The sequence below is a fragment of the Mesoplodon bidens genome, assembly GCF_964165515.1.
Source record: "Mesoplodon bidens genome assembly, chromosome: 1".
Lineage (NCBI taxonomy): Eukaryota > Metazoa > Chordata > Mammalia > Artiodactyla > Ziphiidae > Mesoplodon > Mesoplodon bidens.
In genome coordinates this window covers 40,817,056-40,831,110 of record NC_138176.1, presented here as the reverse complement: position 1 = coordinate 40,831,110, position 14,055 = coordinate 40,817,056, and positions in this window count along the sequence as shown.

Sequence of the window (14,055 nt, the reverse complement as noted above, 5' to 3'; positions counted from 1 at the left end):
AAAAGATGGTCAACATCACTCATCATCAGGGAAATGCAAATCAAAACCACAATGAGATAACACCTGTCAGAATGGCTGTTACCAAAAAGACAAGAAATAAGAAGTGTTGGCAAGGATGTAGAGAAGAGAGAAGACTTTGTAGGAATGTATACTGATACAGCTACTATGGAAAAGAGTATGGAGGTTCCTCAAAAAACAGGACTACCACATGATCAGCAATTCCACTTCTGGGTATTTACTCAAAGAAAATGAAAACATTTATTCGAAAAGATATATGCACCCCCATGTTTATTACAGCTTTATTTACAATAGCCAAGATATGGAAACAACCTAAGTGTCCATCAATGGATAGATGGATGGATAAAGAAGATGAATAGAATATTATTCAGCTATAAAAAAGAATGAAGTATTGCCATTTGCAACAACAGGGATGGACCTTGAGGGCATTATATTGTACTAAGTGAAACAAGTCAGACAGAGAAAGACAAGTTCCATATGATCTCACTTATCTGTGGAATCTGAAAAACAAAAAAGCTCATAGATACAGAGAACAAATTAGTTGTTAACAGAGGCAAGGGTGGAGGGTGGGCAAAATGGGTGAAGAGAGTCAAAAGGTACAAACTTCCAGTTATAAAATAAATAAGTCATGGGGATACAATGTACAGCATGGTGACTATAGTTAATAATACTGTGTTGCATCTTTTAAAGTTTTTAAAAGAGTAAGTCTTAAAAACTGTAACTATGTATGGTGATGAATGTTAACTAAGTTATTGTGGTGATAATTTTGCATATATACAAATATCAAATCATTATGTTGTATACCTGAAAATAAGATAATATTATATGTCAATCATACATCAATAAAAAAATTAAAATAAAAAATAATTACAACCATCACACTGTATTGAATACTTACAAAGTAGTTTTAAAACATTTGCAGGCGGTAAGTAAGCTTCCCTCTGAAAGCCCAAATCTTCATTATATCAAAGATATTAAAGATATTAAAACATACATAAGATGAATCCATAAATCTAATTTTTGAATTTTCTAAGTGATTTTCTAATTTTTATTAACATACTTTTTTTTTCAGATAAATCCATGTAAAGCTTGTAGGCTGTGAGCAATGAGCCTATACTACTTAATCAATAGTGTCCTGTCTACATCAGATGATTTGCCAACATCGTCCTTTTACAACACACTTCATGGTAGGAATTATTTTCCTTATTTTACAGATGAAGAAACTGAGCTGAAAGAGCCTAAGGAACATTCTCAGGATCATCAGATCAGTAAAGAGCAGAGTCAAAATTCAACATGGTCTGGCCTCAGAGCACTCGATCTTTCACTTCTGCCTTTCAAGGGAATTTGGGTCTTCACAAACCTACTTAGCTTGTATTGGAATCTAAGTATCTAACCAATTATTGCCTATAATTCAATGGTGAATTAGTCATCTGCCTTTGGAGTTGTCCTGTTTCATACATGGGTACCTGACTTTCAACACAGGGTGTCATAGCTTTTCCTAACTACACTATAGAAAACATTTGGGCACACAGAGCTAATTCTCTCACCTTTATCTTCTTCTCTCCAGCATCCAGCCTACATGCCTTGTAAAGGTGGAGGCACAACAACATTGTCAAGGAACATACAACTTTTGATAACAGTAAATGCGAAGTTCCTACGGGAAATTCAAGTAGAGCCCTTGGTCTTCTGTGAATATAATTCTATTGAGTTAAAAGTAAAATTGTAATATGAAAAATTATTGTTTTTTTGCATCATAAATTAAACTGTACAAAAATAAATGTAATCCTATCAAAGCTACCAAAACAAATTGCTCCTCCTTCTCTTGAGGTTTGGGTGGAGGGAAGCAATCCCAGTAACACCTAAAGAGAGCTTGTGTTTAAACATAGAGGAATAAGAGAAAGATGATTATTTCTGAGGGAAGGAGTCATTCTCAGGCAGGTGGGAAAATATTAAAGAGACTGTGTCTCTAAAAGACTCTAACATAATGGCATAGGTAATACCTATTTTTCCTTTAAAGTTTTTATTTTAACATAATTTCAGACTTAAAGTAAAGTATTGGAAGAATAGGGCAAAAAATTCTATACATCCTTTTATTCTTTACCCAGATTAGCCAAATGTAAACATTTTACTGTATTTATCATCCTCTCTTTCCTCCACTCTCTCTGTGTACACACATATAAACACACTTTCCCCCTCTGAGTTTGAAATTAAGCATGGCTCTTTGCTCCTTATTATATGAATGTGTATTTCCTAAAAGCAAGAACATTTCTTAGATAACTATAATACAATTAACACAATCAAGAAATTAATATTGATGCAATACCATTATCTAATTGACAAATTTTGTTCATATTTTGGCAATTGTGCCAATTAAATCCTTTACAGGAAAAGAAGGTCCCAGATCATGAGTTGCCTTCAGTTATGTCTTTTTTAACCTGAAATCGTTTCTTAGTATTTCTTGTGTTTTATGACAAAGATATTTTTGAAGAGTATAGGCCAAACCATTTAGCCTTTTTCTGATTGTTCATGATTTGATCCAGGTTTGCACTTTTGGCAGGAATCAAGGATGTTCTGTTTGTCTCAATGCACCATAACAGGAGGCATTTTATGCCAATTTGTCTCATAATGAATGTTTAATTTTGATCATGTGTTCAGGTGGTAATTCCCAGGTTTCTATACTATAAAGTTATTATTTTTTCCCTTTGTAACTAGTGAGCATCCTGTGAGGGAGATATACAGCCATCTTAAAAATATTACTTTAAATCCCAGAAATTATAATTCAAATATTCTTCCATGTTTCTGTTCTCATTAGATAGTATAAACTATCTGTAATCCTGAATTTTTAAGTGGTTAAAAGTCCATTGTATCTGGAACACTCATGTGTTTTAAATGATATTAAATTAGCATATATCTATCCTATCTAAAATATGAATTTTTCCCATACATTTTTAAGGGCACAACTGCTCTCATGATCATAGGTTAATAGCTGCTCAATGAAGGATAAAACATTTCTTTTATAATCATTCTTATTTTTCTTGAAACTAGAATCCTATTCATCCAAAACAATTCAGATGGCAATTGATTGTAATTCAATGTAAGGCAAGGTCTGGTCATATATCTAGGAAGTGTTTATTTTGAAAAAGCGCCTATTGGCACTTCTTATCCTTCAGCATTAAACATCTGATTGTCTGCAGAAAAATTCAGTATTGGTGATAGTGCAGAGTAATTGTGACTTTCTCTTGGATAAAGTAGGAAAACATTTGCTTATAGACATGTCTTTACATAGACCCCCTCAGAAATCTTGTTACTTAATAAAGCAATCTTTAAGTTTTGCAAAAATTACCCTGCTTCATGGAGAATGGTTTAGAGTAGGGGAAAGAGTGGAAACAGGGACCACATAGGAGGCTCTTGCAGTCATAGAGATGACAATACCAATTCGAGATATAATTCTGAAAACGAAGCAATAAGAATTGCTGATTATTTAGATATAGGAGTAAGAGTAAGATAAAAAAAGATGCCAGGACAATCCTCTGTATTTAATTTGAACAGCTGTGTGGACAGCTTGTCATTTACTAACAGTGTAGACTGAGGAAATAGGAGGTTTTGCACATGTTGCTTTTGAGATGCCACTGGGGCATCCCAGTGAATATGACCAGGAGGCATTTGGATGTACAAGTGTGGAGCACAGGAAAGAGGTCAAGGTGGAACCACTGTGCTAAGTGTTCCCATGTATTGATATGAATCTGGTACTTTCTTTTTTTCAATTAGCTTTCCACAAATGGAAGCTTTTTTTTTTTTTTAATACTCACAACCATCATATTAAACAGATAAAGTGAGCATAAACCAGTTTTATGGTTCAATGAAATACTACTTAGCAATAAGAAACTACTTGAACTTAACATATGAGTCTCATCTGAATCTCACACACATTATGAAGAGTGAAAGAAGCCAGAGTCAAAAGGTTACATCCTGTATCATTCCATTTATATGACTTGCTGGAAAGGCAAAACTATGGAGATAAAGAACAGATCAGTGGTTGCCTAGGGTTAGAGTTGGGGGTTGGATTTGACTACAAAGAAGCAGCATGAGGAAATTTTTTTGAAAGTGAGGTTAATTGCTCTGTATTTTGATTGTGGTGGTGGCTACAAAGCTCTATGGATTTGTCAAAACTCAGAGAACCATACAAGTGAAAAGTGAATTTTTTAATGTGTGCATATTTTTGAGTGTCCATTAAAAGGACGTTAAGCAAGGAAGTGTGTTGTACAAAGATCACCCTGGCTCCAGTGTGAAGACTGGATCAGAGGCAACGAACCCCTGAGGCACGAGACTTGGTTGGGGGCTGCTGCATTAATCCAGTAAGATGTGACTATGGCCTGAACTAGGGTAGTAACAAGGGAGATGGAGAGAGTAGATAGGTTTCAGAGATACTATATGGTAGAAGCGGCAGGAGGTAAGGAGTAGGAGATATTGCTCGTGTTTTTCACTTGAGCAAGTGGATGGATGGTGAGGTCATTCACCAGGAGAAAACTCGATTCAAAAGGATTTCAGAGGGAGCACAGTAGCTCAGTTCGGTATGTGTTAAGGTTTGTTGGTGTAATTGTAAGTTTCAAGGCAGATATTTACCTGGTGTCATGGCTAAAGCAAAATATTTGCATCCTATCCAAGTAATGGTGCTGAAGGGTGACATAATGCACTATATTTATAAATTGACATTTCCAGGAACCCAAAGCAGTACATAAAAAATGCAAAGTGTGTTCTTTTCAATTCACTGAATTATTTCTCCTGGAGACATTTCCAGCTGGGGACCTGGGGCCTTTGTATATTAATTTGTTGTCCACACCCATGCTCAAAACTGACAACTAGAGTTTGAATAACAAGGGCAAGTACTTAGTTCCCTACAGTAGCTTGTATCCCTCTCTAGCTCATGCTAGTTATCAACTCCATTGACAGCAGGCTCTTTTTGCCTAAAAAAAATTTAAAAAGCCAAGTAAGACAGATGTTTTTAGAAGTCCTTGAAAGCCTCTCTCCAATAATGTGGGCTAAGGTAACCTTTAATTTTACAGCTCAAGGACAACGAGGAAAAACATATCTGCCTATGTCACATAATATTTCTCAGTAGGCTTAATTATCTTTATGGTATTTAATTTTTAAGTGACTGGTTGGATTTTTTTCTCATTAGTGCTGGAAGAGTTGATATGGAGCCTACCCTGAAGAGCTAGAAATAGTCATTTTCCTTACTATCCGCTTCAACAAAGCAAAAATAAGCCAATAAAGCATAGGGGTCCTCAAAGCCACAGATGACAATACTTGCTCCTTTGAGTTCTTTTAGTTGTTTCAGTTGTATAGATCTGATCTTCAAGAACGTCATGTTCCTTTTTAAACAAATTAGTAACTGTGGTGATATACACATAAAATTTAACATTTTAACTATTTTGAAGTGTACAGTTCAATGGCATTAAGTACATTCACATCATTGTGCAACTATCACTGCCATCTTGTCTCTAGGATTCTTTTCATCTAGCAAACTGTAACTGTACACAATGAATAATAACTCTCTATTCCTCTCTCCCTCAACCCTACCAACCACCATTCTACTTTCTGTTGCTATAAATTTGATTACTCTAGGTGACTCATATAAGTGGAATCGTAGAGAATTTGTCCTTTTGTGATTGGTTTATTTCACTTAGCATAACGTCTTCAAGGTTCTTCCACATTGTAGCTTATGTCAGAATTTCCTTCCTTTTTAAGGCTGAATAGCATTCCATTGTATGCAGTATTTTGTCTATCAGTTCATATGTTGATGGACACTTGGTTGCTTATACCTTTTGGATACTGTGAATAATGTTGCTATGAACATTCTTGTACAAATATCTCTTCACTTCACCCCAGCCCACACACAAACCATTTTCTTTACTTTTGTGTCTCTTTCTCTCCCTAGTCAGGTTCCCAAAGGAAGGGAGGAGTCTGCTATAAATATAAGGGAATGAATTAAATTCCTTAGGGCAGGTATTTTCAGTATATCTGGGGGACCGAGCTAAATCTAAGTGGGATTCAGAGTCGGCTGTGAGGAATTGGTGGTTTTTCTGACCCCTCTGGAGAGTTGTCCTTTGTGGAGGAGTAGGAGAAGGGGAACAGGGCCCAGAGGAGAAGATTTTGTGTGCATACAGGCTTATGGCAGAAGTGCAGTGATGGAGAGTACAGGATGACATTGGTTGCCTAGCCCAGACCCCAGGACCAGGTCTGATTCCTGGGAAGAAGAAAATGTATAGTTGCACAGTAAATTCTTTATGTATTATATTCTTGGATGACAATGTGTTATAGGACCCAGGTAGAGCAACTCTGTGGCCAAGGTAACCACTTGAATATAATCAATTATAAACTAGTAAAATTTTTTTAAAAAGAGTACTTTATATTGTAAAAAGAATTACATTTAAGGCTATTATGTTGGGAGAAGGATAGGCCATCAGTAAACATGACTTTGAGGTATCCAGTCTGGGTAGTGTGTTGAGCAATGGAAAATTGAACCACTTCAGAATTTAAGAGGAGAAAGTAGGTAAAAGGAAAAAAATAACTGATTTAGATTAGGAATACCAGGCTATTAAATGTGAAGCCATAGTTTGTATTATATTGCTATAAAAGCATATAAGAACTGATCAATATTCTATCCATAATAAACCTCTTTGTAGTACATTATGATTAAGCTTTTAAGATTTTATTATTTAGTAAATAGTTACAAATCTTTCAATGTTTTAGTAGGCTTTCCCTTCCACCCATTTAATTATCTTTGTGGCTCTCCACCAAGTTTTCTGTTTCTCTTACATTTTGGTTCATAAAATTGAATATAATACAACTCCCAAGGCTGACAAATTTTGATATTCTGACTTCTGAGTTTTTCTCAGTTCCCTGGATACATTCAAGCTGCCAAGTAGCTTTCTACAGTCCTGTAGAAAATGACTGTAGGCACTGTACTTCAAATCATAGACATTACCCCATTCTTTTGTACCACCATCCTTATGTATTGGCTTTCATCCTAAGGGTTTTTCTCCAACAGTAGCAAGAGGGCTGCCACAGTCCAAGCATCATACCTTCACATGACAGTATCCCAATAAGGAAAAAAAAGAACAAGTACATTTCTCCAGTTTTATCAAAGAAAAAGAAATTCTTCAAGACGATATCCAGATAACTTTTCATTGACTAAAAGTGAATCACGTGGCCACTCCTAGGTTCAGAAGAGGATGTGTAAATGAATATCTGACAAAAATGAATGGGATTTCCAAGACCAACATAACCAATCCATAACTCATGCTTTTGATCTAAACATATGGCTTCTCCAAAACAAGTCAGGGTACTCATTGAGAAAAGTCAAGAATAGCTTTTAAATAGGCAACCAACAGTTTATAATACATTCCTCCTTTAAGAAGGGGAAATGTAATACAGAGATGAAGGGTCTTCTTGATTTAGAAATCTGGTAGATAATCGAGAATACTGGATGATGAGCAAGATGGGGTGGGGGAAGAGCGGTAATTTCCATTGGGGGCATACAAACTTTGAAATGCTTGTGATACACTGAAGTGGATGCATCCAAGTAGATGAGGGGAAACGTGGACCTAGATCTTAGGAGAAAATTGGGTGCTGCCAAGAGATGCAAGAAGCCATCTGTGTATTTGATGGCAGTTGAAGCCATGGATTTGAATGTGACCTTCTAGGGAAAGTATGGAAAGAAAGAAAAGAAGAAGAATTAGTGTAAAATGCCAATATTTAAAGGATGGGAAGAGAAATTTAGACCCTGAAAGCAGCTCAGAAAGCTAAGAGAGAGAGATAAGAAGAAAAACAGGCCAGGGTCAAGTCATGAAGATTCAGAAAAAGTTTCTAGAAAGAACTGACAAATAGCATCAAATTCTGTGGAAAAGTCAAATAAAATGAAGGTGGAAAATATCAGTGATACAACTTAGACAGTTAGGACCTTATTATTTGGTAGAAGTATTTTCAATAAAATGATTTAAAAGAAGCCAAATTAAGAGAGGGTCAAGATGGTGGAGTGGGAGCACAGGGAGCTCACCTTCCCCTAGAAACACATCAAAAATATATCTACATATGGAACAATTATCACAGAAAACAAACTGGAAACTTGCAGAATATCTCTTATAAAACCAAAAATGCAAAAATAATCTCCATGTAACCAAATAGGATGGAAAATAAAAGGCATCAGAACAGGACCAGTGCCCCTGGAAGGGATCTGTGAAGGAGGGAAAGTCCACAGAGGCAGGCCCTTACTCTAGGGAGCCCCTAGAGTGCAGACTCTGGATACCACAACACCTACTATCAAGGGGATAATGGACAGGACGCTCTGAGGAAAAATGTGGCTGGCATCTGTACCAAAAACAGTCCTCACACCAAAAATGTTGGACTCACACAGTCTATACAGGAAAGCTCCCATATAAAAACACCCCTTCAAGATCACAGGAGATAACTCTCCTAAATTCATAGAGACACAGAAATTTAAGTAAAATGAACAAGCAGAGGAATGAGTCCCAATTAAAAGAACAAGAGAAATCCCCTGGAAGAACAAATAATGAAACAGATTCACCAGTCTACTAGACTCTGAGTTCAAAAAGGAGGTAATAAAAATGACAAAGGAATTAGGAAAAATTATTGATAGCAATGCAGATCACTGTAACAAGGAACTAGAAACTATAAAAAAAGAACTACTCAAAATTAGATAACTCAATTGCCCAGATAAAAACCAATCTAGCAGACTAATGAAGAATGAATAAGTGATCTGGAAGACAGAATAATGGAAATCACCCAATCAGAACAGCAGACAGAAAGACAAATGAAAGAAAAATAAAAGCAACATACAAGATCTAAGGAGATTTGTTCAAGATGGCTGAGTAGAAGGATGTGCACTCATTCCCTCCTGCGAGAACACCAGAATCACAACTAGCTGCTGAACAATCATCGACAGGAAGACACTGGAACTCACCACACATCCAGAAGATACCCCACATCCAAAGACAAAGGAGAAGCCTCAATGAGATGGTAGGAGGACCACAATCACAATAAAATCAAAGCCCATAACTGCTGGGGGTGTTGAATCACAAACTGGAGAACAGTTATATCACAGAAGTCCACCCACTGGAGTGAAGGTTCTAAGCCCCACGTCAGGCTTCCCAACCTGTGGGTCTGGCAACAGGAAGAGGAATTCCAAGAGAATCAGACTTTGAAGGCTAGCAGGATTTGACTGCAGGACATCGACAGGACTGAGGGAAACAGAGACTCCACACTTGAAGGGCACACACAAGGTAGTGTGCACATGAGGTCCCAGGGGTAAGAAGCAGTGACCTCATAGGAGACTGAATCAGACCTACCTGCTAGTGTTGGAGGGCCTCCTGCAGAGGCCAGGGGCAGCTGGGGCTCACCATGGGGAAAAGGACACTGGCAGCAGAAGTTCTGGGAAGTACTCCTTGGCATGAACCCTCCAGGAGACCACCATTAGCCCCACCAAAGACCCTGCATTCTCCAGTTATGGGTTGCATCAGGCCAAACAACCAACAGGAAGGGAACTCACCCCCAACCATCAGCAGACAAGTGGACTAAAGTTTTACAGAGCTCTGCCCAACAAAGCAACACCCAGCTCTACCCACTACCAGTCCCTCCCATTAGGAAGCTTGCACAAGCCTCTTAGATAGCCTCATCCACCAGAGAACAGACAACAGAAGCAAGAACTACAGTCTGGCAGCCTGTGGAACGAAAACCACATTCACAGAGAGACAGACAAAATGAAAAGGAAGAGGACCATGTACCAGATGAAGCAACAAGATAAAACCCCAGAAAAACAACTAAGTGAACTGGACATAGGCAACCTTCCAGAAAAAGAATTCAGAATAATGATAGTGAAGATGATCCAGGACCTCGGAAAAAGAATGGAGGCAAAGATCGAGAACATGAAAGAAATGCTTAACAAAGACCTAGGAGGATTAAAGAACAAACAACTAGAAGAATTAAAGAACAAACAAACAGAGATGAACAATACAATAACTGAAATGAAAAATACACTAGAAGGAATCAACAGCAGAATAACTGAGGCAGAAGAACGGATAAGTGACCGGGAAGACAGAATGGTGAAATTCACTGCTGTGGAACAGAATAAAGAAAAAACAGTGAAAAGAAATGAAAACAGCCTAAGAGACCTCTGGGACAACATTAAATGCACCAACATTTGCATTATATGGGCCCCAGAAGGAGATGAGAGACAGAAACGACCCAAGGAAATATTTGAAGAGATTATAGTCAAAAATTTCCCTAACATGGGAAAGGAAATTGCCACCTAAGTCCAGGAACCACAGAGTCCCAGGCAGGATAAACCCAAGGAGAAACACACTAAGACACATAGTAATCAAATTGACAAAAATTAAAGACAAAGAAAAATTACTAAAAGCAACAAGGGAAATATGACAAATAAACTTATGGGAGTTCCCTTGTATGTTAACAGCTGATTTCTCAGCAGAAACTCTACAAGCCAGAAGGGAATGGCATAATATATTCAAAGTGATGAAAAGGAAGAAACTACAACCAAGATTACTGTACCTGGAAAGGATCTCATTCAGATTCAATGGAGAAATCAAAACCTTTGCAGACAAACAAAAGCTAAGAGAATTCAAACTAGCTATATAACAAATGCTAAAGGAATTTCTCTAAGTGGGAAACACAAGAGAAGAAAAGGACATACAAAAATAAACCCAAAACAATTCAGAAAATAGTAACAGGAACATACATATTGATAATTACCTTAAATGTGAATGGATTAAATGCTCCAACCAAAAGACACAGGGTTGTGAATGGATACAAAAACAAGACCCATATATATGCTGTCTACAAGAGACCCACTTCAGACCTAGGGACACATACAGACTGAAAGTGAGGGGATGGAAAAATATATTCCATGCAAATGGAAATCAAAAGAAAGCTGGAGTAGCAATACTCATATCAGATAAAATAGGCTTCAAAATAAAGAATGAGACAAGGAAGGACACTACATAATGATGAAGGGATCAATCCAAGAGGAAGATATAACTATTATAAATATATATGCACCCAACATAGGAGCACCGCAATACATAAGGCAATGGTAACAGCTATAAAAGAGGAAATTGACAGTAACACAATAATAGTGGGGACTTTAACACCTCACTTACACCAATGGACAGATCATCCAGACAGAAAATTAATAAGGAAACTCAAGCTTTAAATGACACAATAGACCAGAGAGATTTAATTGATATTTATAGGACATTCCATCCAAAAACAGCAGATTACACTTTATTCTCAAGTGCACACAGAATATTCTCCAGGAGAGATCACATCTTGGGTCACAAATCAAGCCTTGGTAAATTTAAGAAAGCTGAAATCATATCAATTATATTTTCCAACAACAACACTATGAGATTAGAAATAAATTACAGGGAAAAAACATAAAAAATACAAACACATGGAGGCTAAACAATACACTACTAAATAACCAATAGATCACTGAAGAAATCAGAGGAAATCAAAAAACAAATGACAACAAAAACACATGAAGAATGACAACAAAAATGAGACAAATGACGACAACAAAAACACGACAACATAAAACGAATGACAACAAAAACACAATGACCGGGTTTCCCTGGTGGCACAGTGGTCGAGAGTCCGCCTGCCGATGCAGGGGACACAGGTTCGTGCCCCGGTTCGGGAGGATCCCACATGCCGCGGAGCGGCTGGGCCTGTGAGCCATGGCCGCTGAGCCTGCACATCCGGAGCCTGCGCTCCACAATGGGAGAGGCCACAACAGTGAGAGGCCCGCATACTGCAAAAAAACAAACAATCAAACAAAAAAAAACAATGACCCAAAATCTATGGGATGCAGCAAAAGCAGTTCTAGGAGGGAAATTTATAGCAATACAATCCTACCTCAAGAAACAAGAAAAATCTCAGATAAACAATCTAACCTTACACCTAAAGGCACTAGAGAAAGAAGAATAAACAAAACCCAAAGTTACCAGAAGGAAAGAAATCATAAAGATCAGAGCAGAAATAAATGAACTAGAAACAAAGAAAACAATGGCAAAGATCAATAAAACTAAAAGCTGGTTCTTTGAGGAGATAAACAAAATTGATAAACCACTAGCCAGACTCATCAAGAAAAAGAGGGAGAGGACTCAAATCAGTAAAATTAGAAATTAAAAAGGGGAAGTTACAATGGACACCACAGAAATACAGTACATCCTAAGAGACTACTACAAGCAACTCTATGCCAATAAAATGGACAACCTGAAAGAAATGGACAAATTCTTAGAAAGGTATAACCTTCCAAGACTGAACCAGGAAGAAATAGAAAATATGAACAGACCAATCACAAGTAATGAAATTAAAACTGTGATTTAAAATCTTCCAACAAACAAAAGTCCAGGACCAGATGGCTTCACAGGTGAATTCTATCAAACATTTAGAGAAGAGCTAACACCTATCCTTCTCAAACTCTTCCAAAAAATTGCAGAGCAAGGAACACTCCCAAACTCATTCTACTAGGCCACCATCACCCTGATACCAAAACCAGACAAAGATATAACAACAAAAAAGAAAATTACAGACCAATATCACTGGTGAATATAGATGCAAAATTCCTCAACAAAATACTAGCAAACAGAATCCAACAACACATTAAAAGGATCATACACCATGATCAAGTGGGATTTATCCCAGGGATGCAAGGATTCTTCAATATACACAAATCAATCAAAGTGATACACCATATTAACAAATTGAAGAATAAAAACCATATGATCATCTCAATAGGTGCAGAAAAAGCTTCTGACAAAATTCAACACCCATTTATGATAAAAACTCTCCAGAAAGTGGGCATAGAGGGAACCTACCTCAACATAATAAATTCCATATACAACAAACCCACAGCAAGCATCATCCTCAATGGTGAAACCTGAAAGCATTTCCTCTAAGATCAGGAACAAGAAAAGGATGTCACCTCTCACCACTATTATTCAACATAGTTTTGGAAGTCCTAGCCATGGCATTCAGAGAAGAAAATGAAATAAAAGGAATCTAAATTGGAAAAGAAGAAGTAAAACGGTCACTCTTTGCAGATGACATGATACTATACATAGATAATCCCAAAGATGCTACCAGAAAACTACTAGAGCTAAGCAATGAATTTGGTAAAGTTGCAGGATACAAAATTAATGCACAGAAATCTCTTGCATTCCTATACACTAACAATGAAAGGTCAGAAAGAGAAATTAAGGAAACAATCCCATTCACCATTGCAACCAAAAGAATAAAATACCTAGGAATAAACCTACCTAAGGAGGTAAAAGACCTGTACTCAGAAAACTATAAGACACTGATGAAATTAATCAAAAATGACACAAACAGGTGGAGAGATATACTATGTTCTTGGATTGGAAGAATCAATATTGTGAAAATGCCTATACTACCCAAAGCAATCTACAGATTTAATGCAATCCCCATCAAATTACCAATGGTATTTTTTACAGAACTAGAACAAATAATCTTAAAATTTGTATGGATACACAGAAGACCCCGAATAGCCAAAAAAATCCTCAGGGAATAAAACGGAGCTGGAGGAATCAGACTCCCTGGCTTCAGACTATACTACAAAGCTACAGTAATCAAGACAATATAGTACTGGCACAAAAACAGAAATATAGATCAATAGAACAGGATAGAAAACCCAGAGATCAACCCACGCATCTATGGTCAACTAATCTATGACAAAGGAGGCAAGGATATACAATGGAGAAAAGACAGTCTCTTCAGTAAGTGGTGCTGAGACAACTGGACAGCTACATGTAAAAGAATGAAATTAGAACACTCCCTAACACCATATGCAAAAATAAACTCAAAATGGATTAAAGACCTACATGTAAGGCCAGACATTATAAAACTCTTAGAGGAAAACACAGAAAGAACACTCTTTGACAGAAATCACAGCAAGATCTTTCTTGACTCACCTCTTAG